Raw genomic sequence first — 8,404 nt, forward strand, 5'->3', positions numbered from 1 at the left:
CTCTGGAGGCTGACCCCCCCGCCCCCAGGTCGGGACCTGGTCCCCTGGAGCCCTCTGAGGGCCATGTCTGCGCTGGGTTGCAGCTGAGACACCCCGGAGGCCGACCCGGGACGTGGGCAGGAAGGGAGCTGGGCCCGGGGGAGGCCCCTGGACACTCAGAGGAGGGGCCCCCACGCCTGCTTTGGGCAGGCCCAGGTGTCAGCCTGCTGCATCCGGGGGTGGTGGTGGGGTGGGGTGTCCAGTCCCTTCAGCAGGGGATCCCGCCCGTGAGGGGCTCTGGGGCCGGGGCGTGCTCTCCGTAGGGGGACGGCCTGGTCTGGGCCGAGTCCGCAGGGGTGCTCTCGCCCACACCCGAAGGCTTTTGCGGGGCTGCAGGTGGATGCCGGGGACCAGGCCAGCGCAGGGAGGGGGGGGGGGCGCAGAGGGAGGCCCCGACCAGGCAGGAGGAGGCAAGAGGAGGAGGGGGCTGCCCTGGGCGGGAAGGAGGGAGGGGACAGCCCAGTGGCCTAGGTCGCAGGGGACGAGGCTGATGGGTCAACAGCCCCACGAGAACCTGACGGACGCTGGAGACCCCAGGTGGGGCCCCCTCGGCCCTGCTCACGGCCCAGTGTCTGCTGGGATGGCTCAGGGGTGGTCGTGCTCAGGGGCTCCGACAGGACGGGAGGTGAAATGGGCCAGGGTGGCAGAGGGGACAGCAGAGAGGGGAGCCCGGGGACAGCAGGGGGACGGCCAGGGGGCAGGGGGAGGCCGGCTGGACGCTGGGCAGTCAGGCCCTGGGGAGGCGGGGGGACCTCAGCGGGACGGTCACGGGGCACCCGGGCCACGCTGACAGCTCTCGGGCTGGTCCATCGAGGAGGGGGGCAGGTCACCCCCTGGGGGCGCCGAGGGGTCCCCGCCCAGCCCACCACCGGCAAACACCCTCCTCAGACCCCCCAGACGCCGCCCCCGCCCGCCCTCAGGCCGCTGGCAGCCCCTGCCCTCCCCGGGGGAGCCCTGCCCTCCCCAGGACGCTGGGTGCAGACGGGGTGTGTGTGTGTGTGTGTGTGGCTGTGGGGCCGGGGCCTCAGGGCTCTGCGTCTCCTGCCTTCCAGGGACAGGGAGCTGCCCGACCCCAGCCCCCGCGAGGCCAAGGTGAGAGCCCGTCCTGGGCCCCGGGCAGGACGTGGGGGGGAGCTGGGGCCAGCTGTCTGCACCGCGTCCCCCAGGACATCCCCGGGCGTCTCCCCAGTCCCCCGTCCCAGCGCTGCACGGGCCGCCGGGAACGCACCCGAGACCCGGAGCCGCGGTCCGCGGGGGGCCCTGTGCCTTCCTGGCTCCTCCGGGTCCCGCGGGGCACTGGACGCGGCCCGAGCGCCCACCTCCCGCGGCGGGAGCCTCACCTGCGGCCCCCGCCTGTCCTCTCCCAGAAACTCCGCCAGGAGACCCGGCGCGCGGACAAATGGATAAAAATGCTCAAGCGATGGGACCACTACCTCCCCAGCGAGAAGGTGGGGCGCTGGGTGCCCCCGAGGGCTCTCCGTCCCGACGGGGCTGGGGGGCCGCCCTCAGTGTCCTCCTGCCCCGTCCTCGGGGGAGCCCCCTGCCTGGGGAGAGTCCGCTGGGAGCCCGGGCCTCCCTCCCCAGGCCCCGGGACGGCGGTGGGGGAGCGTCAGGTCGGGGCCAGGGTCCCTGCTCCTCGCGGGGGACGGGGGTGGGGGGGGGCCCAGATCCAGGGAGACCCAGCCTCTCTGCAGACACCCTGGAGCCGACGCCGGAACCTTCTAGATGCCTCGTGTTCCCTGGGCTCCAAGGGGCCGCCCTGGGCCCCTCTCACCAGCACTGCCTTCCTCCCCGCAGCTGCGACGCCGGGTGTACAAGGGGGTCCCGCCCCAGGTGCGGGGACAGGTGTGGCTGCGATTGCTGAACGTCGACCAGGTTAAGGCCAGCAATGCCGGGAAATACCAGGTGGGACCCGACCCGTCTACTCCCCGTGGACCCTCGGTCCCCTCCCTGCCCAGGGCTGACCCTCCGTGACCCCTCCCCGCCCGGGGCTGAACTCCCGTGTCCCCTCCCCACCCGGGCTGATCCTCCACGTCCCCTCCCTGTCCAGGGCTGACCCTCAGTCCCCTCCCCGCCCACGACAGCTGGGCACAGGCCCTCACGCAGGCCCCGCGGGCACGGTGGGCACTCCCGCCGTCCCCGGCCTCCCAGGGGAAGGGTGGAGGTTCCTGCAGGACACACTCCCGTGGTGGCCCCGGGGCTCCCTGCCCAGGACGGCAGCTGCTGACAGGTCGGGGTCTGTGTCCCTGACGCCGGCTCCTCCTCCCGGGGTCTCCCCGCAGGCAATGAAGGAGGCGGCCCTGGTCTCCTCCCGGGACATCGTGCAGATCGACCTGGACGTCAACCGCACGTTCCGCAGTCACACCATGTTCTGGGACCGCTACGGGGTCGGGTGAGGCTGCTGGGCCAGCGGGGTTCGGGGGTCGGGGGCCCGGCCTGGGAGAGGCCCGGGGGCTTCTGTGCTGGGGACACGGGGTCTCCGAGGCCGGGGGGAGCGACGGCAGCAAACAACACACTGCCACGTGGTAGGGTGCTGGGGATGACCCCCGTGCCCCCAACCCCAGGGTCTCGGGGATGGGGAGGCCGCAGGACGGGGCCTCCAGGGGTCACCGTCTGAGCTGAACCCCAAGGGGGTGAGGGGCGGCCCCGTGAAGAGCAGGGGGCCGGGGTGGGGGCGTGGGGGGCACGAAGGGGACCTGGGGCCAGGGTGCATGGCCGCGGCTGGACCGGGACACGTGGACCCGACGAGGGTCGGACAGGTCAGGGTGACACCCACCCTCCGGTGCTTTATGTACTTCTGAATTCTGGGCATTTTGTTTTAGACAATTTGCACTTGGTGAGCACACACGGCATGACGCCCCCCCCCCCCCCCCCCCGACGCCGCCCCGGTCCAGGCAGGCCCTGCGCGGAGCACACGGGGCCCCAGGGGCAGGGGCAGGGGTCACAGCAAACCCCAGACTGGGGTCGCCTTTATCTGTAGACGTCTCCGTGTGCACCTTAGAGAAGGGGGTGCCCTGTGTCCGCAGCCCCCCACGCCATCCCCCTGCATCACCCCCCACACCATCCCCCACAACCCCAGACCCCCACCCCTACACTATCGGTCCCGCCCCCACCGCCACCCCACCCCACCCCCACGAGGACGCGGTGCAGCTGCCCCCTGTGGGACATGCTCAGCCTCCCCGGCCACCTTGGGGTTCTCTGGACGGCCTGCTCCCGTCAGAAGCCCGGGTGTCCCGCAGAGTCCCCAGGGGCCGCGGGGGGGTGGGGAAGGCAGGGAGCCCCCCGACAGGGGCTTGCAGGTGGGTGGAGCATAGGGTGCAGCTACCTGTGTGTGCAGCGGGCGGGGTGTGTGGGAGCCCGGGACCCCAGGGGTGACCTGCAGGGGCGCCAGGGGCGGGGCTGGGGATACGCCAGGCATGGGTGGCTGGGCTTCCCGGGCGGGCCGCTCGGACCGTCTCCCCACGAGAACTCGGTGCTCCTCCCTGCAGGGAACCTGCTGCCCCCCGGGGCCCCCGCGGCCCTCAGAGCGCGGCCGGGTCAGGCTGACCTGTGACCCCCGGCCCGGGGGGAGCCGGCCTCCAGCAGCCCGGGCCCGGGGGCCGCGGAGCCGGGGTGCAGACTCAGGCCGCCGTGCGGGGGGCATCGGGCGGCTCCTGGCAGCGCTGAGGGGGCCGCACCCCGTACCCCCCCGTGCTCAGATAGTGACCCCAGGGGTTCGCAGCCTGTATCGGGGTCACACCTGCACGACGTTCCCTGCACTCCTCACGGCGGCTCAGACCTGGAGCCCCGAGATGCTCTGGGATGGGCGGGCCCGGGGTGCCCCCCACAGAGTCCAGCCCAGGGACACCTGGGAAGACCTGGGGGTGCGCTCAGGGCCACGGATGCCCCGGCTGCGTGGGCTCGGGGCAGGGGTCACGTGGGGCTGGTGGTGTTCCCGGGACACGGGGCCGGGCCAGGCCAGGGCAGCGGAGGAGAGGCGTCAGGGGCTGCGGGGACCGGGGCAGGGGGAGCGCTGGCTCCCATGGGGGCGTGCGGGGGGGGGGGGGCCGCTCCAGGGCTGGAGGCCCGGGGCGCTGGCGGCGCTGGGGGAGCCCGGAGCTGCACACCCCACGGCGGGAGCCGCTCGGAGGCGTCGGACACCCCAGGGTGCACTGAACCCCCGGCACGCTGCACGTGTGAGGTCGCCGCCTGTCCCCGTGCGCAGACCTGACCCCGGAGATCGGCCCCCGCGGAGGGGCCCTGCGGGCCGCGGGGCCTGCGGGGCCGGTGTCGGCACCTCGGCGGCCTCGCTGGGCGGGGGCTGACTGAGCAGAGCCCCCCGCTGTCCCCCCTCCTAGGCAGCGAGCCCTGTTCTGCGTACTGGCAGCGTACTCGGTGTACGACACGGTGAGTGTCCCTGCCCCCGCCTCCTGCCCCGCGGGCGGCCTTGTCCTGAGTGGTGGTGACCAGCGGGACTCACAGTTATGGCCCCGGCTCCACGGCCCCCGAGATGCCGGGGAGGGTCTCTCTCCTCCGGGACGGGCAGGGGGCGGGGTGCAGACCTCCCAGGGGAGGCAGGGCCTGCGTGCCCGAGGGCCGGGGCTGCCCGGGGCCCCCGCGTGCACCGCGGCCGTCCTAGAGCTCGGGTCTGGACCCTGACAGACGGCACTACCGACGAGAGCCCGGGCGGGGAAGGCTCCCACTCCCCCGAAGGGAACGAGGCCGAGGCGCCCAGGAGGCCGCCCCCTTCCACGGCGCATTCCAGAAGGGTCCCCGAGGACCCCAGCTCACACGCTCCCCGGCCCCGCGGGGTGTCCTGGCCCAGCTCCCCTCGTGGGACCTGCCAGGGGCCACAGTCAGGCCCCCCCACCCCCCCGCCGACCTGCCCTCTGGGGGGTCTCCAGACCTGGCGGGTCCCCTACAGCCTGGCACAGCTCACGGAGGCCCCTCCTGCTGGCCTGAGGACGGGGGTCCTGGCACGGCGGCCGCAGGGCTCGGTAGCGGGGCCCGGGGTGCTCGCGCCCCAGCTGGTCCGGGTGGCCCTCACCTGCTCCCCCGCCCTCTGGGAGCCCCCTCCGGGAGCCCGGGCTGGGAGGGAGCCGGGGGAGCCTGACGCCCGCGGGGAGGGCTCAGAGGGGGCCTCGGGGCGCACGCCCTCCGTGGGGCTCTGGCTCTTGCAGGAGGTGGGCTACTGCCAGGGCATGAGCGAGATCGCGGCCGTCCTCCTCATGTTCCTGCCCGAGGAGGACGCCTTCTGGGCGCTGGCCCAGCTGATGGTGGGCGACCGGCACTCCATGCACGGTAGGGGCCCGCCGGGGAGCTCAGGAGGGCCTCCCCGCAGGCTGCTGCACCGGGGGGCAGGCGGGGACCCCCCAGCTCGCCCCCCCACGGGCAAGGGCCCCGCCTCCCCGGTGGCCTCGGGGTCCCGGAGCCACGGCCACCCGCCCCACCGTCTGCAGGCCAGGCACGCACTCCCGTTGCTCCCCCAGCCTCCCGCCGGGCTGCCGGCTTGTCCCCCAGGCCCCCCTGCCAGCCCACGGCCACACGGGGCCCAGGGGGCAGCGTCTCCCCCTCCCGGGGGCCCCCAGCCTCACTCCCAAGCCCCACAGCAGAGGGCCGTGCACGCCCATCACCCTCCCCTTGGCCTGCACCCGCTGCCCCTCGGGGCTGGGGACCCGCCTGTCCCCGCGGCGGCCCCCGCAGGAGAGAGGGTGCTGGGTCAGCCGGGCCCGGTCCTCAGCCCCCAGCCCACGCCCCGCGGGATCTCTGTGAGGACGAGGGTCCCCGGGCCCCGCGCCCCCGGCCTGGGAGGCAGGCCCTGCCCTCTGGGAAGAGCGGATCCAGCCAGGGCTCCGAGGGCGGTGGGCACACGGGGGTCAGGGCGTGGCGGGGAGGCCCCTGCCCCGACACCCCCCACCCCGCCTGGTGCAGGAGGAGGCCCTGACCGTGGGGGCCTGGGGCCTTCTCAGGCTTCTTCGTCCCGGGCTTCCCGAAGCTCCTCAGGTTCCAGAGACATCACGAGCGGGTCCTCCAAAGAGCTCTCCCGGACCTGAGGAAGCACATGGCGAGTGGGGGCGAGTGGGAGCTCCTGAGGCTCCGTCCCCGGAGCCCGGGGCAGGGGGTGGGGGGCATGGCCCTCCCTCCGAGCTGCCCAGAGTTGGGGTCACGTTCCTCCCCCTGGGGCCCGGGGGCGCCCTCGGGGCTGGGCTGGGCTGCGGGGAGCGCGTCCACCCGGCTCCAGGGGCCGCGGCGTGGGGCCTGAGCACCCCCTGCCCTCCCGCCAGGACGAGGAGCAGATGTCCACCGGCATCTACAGCCCCAAATGGTTTCTCCAGTGCTTCCTCGGCCGGGTGAGGCCCCCCCCCCCCCCCCCCCGGGACCCCCGCTCCCGGACCTGCCCCCTGCCCCCGGGGGAGGGCCCAGCTCAGCCCCACCCTCCAGACGAGCCAGGCCCGACCCCGGGGTCCTGAGGCTGAGGCTGAGGCTCGCAGCCCAGCCCGTCCTAGAGAAGCCCAGAGGGTCCCTGGACGAGGTCCCGGGGGGCGGCCCGTCTCTGCCTCAGCTCCCCCGGGGGAGGCCGGGTCAGCCCGGGGTGTGGACGGGCCCTCGGCCCATCGGGCGGCCAGCCTGGGGTCCTCTCGAGGCGTGGTGTCTGTCGTCAAGTGCGGGCAGAGTCTGTGCCCCCAGGGGTGCGGGAGGTGCTGGCCGGGGTCGGAACCCGGAGCGGCCGGGAGTCCCTGATCTCCCTGGGAGGAGGGCACGCACGGGGAGGCGGGGGGCCGGGGGCGGGGGGGGGGCGCGCTGCGGGGCCTCGTCGCAGGCAGCCGGGGGCCAGATGGCAGGCCTAGCCTAGCCCCAGCCGAGCCCCCCAGGGGCCCTGCTCAGGCTGCTCCTCCCACCCCGCCGTCCCCCTAGACCCCCTTCTCGCTCACCCTGAAGCTGTGGGATGCCTACGTGTTGGATGGGGAGAGGGTGCTCACGGCCATGGCCTACACCATCCTCAAGGTGCACAGGAGTAAGTGAGCCCCCGGGAGCCCAGGTGTGCCGGGGGCGGGGGGCAGGGGCGGTGACCCTGGGCTCTGAGCAGCACCCAGACCTGGGGCGGGGGGACGGCGGGGCAGGCGGGTGCAGCGGGGCTCCCCGAGTGGAGCAGCGGGCAGGGGCCACCCCGGCCAGCGCACTGCCCGCGGCGCTCCTGGGCACAGCGGGACCCCAGCCGCTGGCCTGGGGGCCCCGGGGGCCCCAGGGCGGGGCCCTCTGGGTCTGACTCTCGCCCACCGCCCAGAGCGCCTCCTGAAGCTGCCCCTGGAAGGGCTCCGGGAGTTCCTCCAGGACTCTCTGGCCCAGCCCTGGGCCCTGGAGGACGAGGCCGTGCTGAGACACCTTCGGGCCTCCATGACCCAGCTCCGCAGGATGCGGTGCGACCTGCCCCCGCCAGGTGGGCTCAGGGCCCCGGCCCCTCCCGACTCGGCCTGCTGGGGCCGCCCACAGGGGACAGAGCCCCCGGGGCCCCCGTCCTCATCTCTGGGGCTCTCCTCTTCTGCTCCAGCCTCGGGGACCCCAGGCCAGGGCTGGGCGGGCGGGTACCCACTGCAGGGCCCGGGCAGCAGTGTGGGGGGCTGAGCACAGGGTCAGGCCGGGGGGGGGGTCACGCGGGAGCCGTGAGGACCCCCGGGGCCCCCAGCGGGGGACACACAGCCTGCTGGAGACGCTGACCCCGTCGGCCTCTTTCCAGCGGGACCTGAGGAGTTCCCCACGAGGCCCCTGGGCCTGGAGCCAGTGTCCCCGGCGCCCGGGCCTCTCCTCCCTTCTCCGGCCTCTGAGCCACCGCGCAGGGTGGAGGAGCCGGCCTCCCCGGGCCCAGCCGCCCGGCCTGAGCCGCCCGGACCCCCTCCCGGCCAGGCCATCGTCCAACTTGCCCCCCAGCCCCGGCGGTGGAACTCCCTCCCCACCCTCCCGGGGCAACAAGGCGGTGCAGGCAGGCGGCCCCGGGACGCGGCGGGCTTCAAGACAGAAAACGGGGTCTCCTTCCATTTGGCACCTGCCTGGGCCACCCCAGAGGCCCCGCGACGGACCGGGCCCTGGAGCACCCCCGGGACTCCCATCACGCGGTCCCCCCAGCCCCCTAGGGATGACGCTGTCGGGCCCAGGACACCCTTCCTGCCCCGCGGCCACTGCAGCTCGTGCCCCTCGCTGGGCAGTGACGGGCACAGCCAGGGCAGAGCCAGGGCGGCGCTGAGCCCGCTGCCCCGAGGCCCCGCACAGGCCCGGGACCCTCTGCCCCCCGCGTCCACGGGGCAGCTCGATGCTCGCGGGCCTCGGGGGCAGAGCGTGGCGGTGAGGGCGGGGGCCCGGAGGCTCCGGCCCGCCGTCACCGTGCCCTGCC

This window comes from Vulpes vulpes, chromosome 6 (assembly GCF_048418805.1).
Source record: "Vulpes vulpes isolate BD-2025 chromosome 6, VulVul3, whole genome shotgun sequence".
NCBI lineage: Eukaryota > Metazoa > Chordata > Mammalia > Carnivora > Canidae > Vulpes > Vulpes vulpes.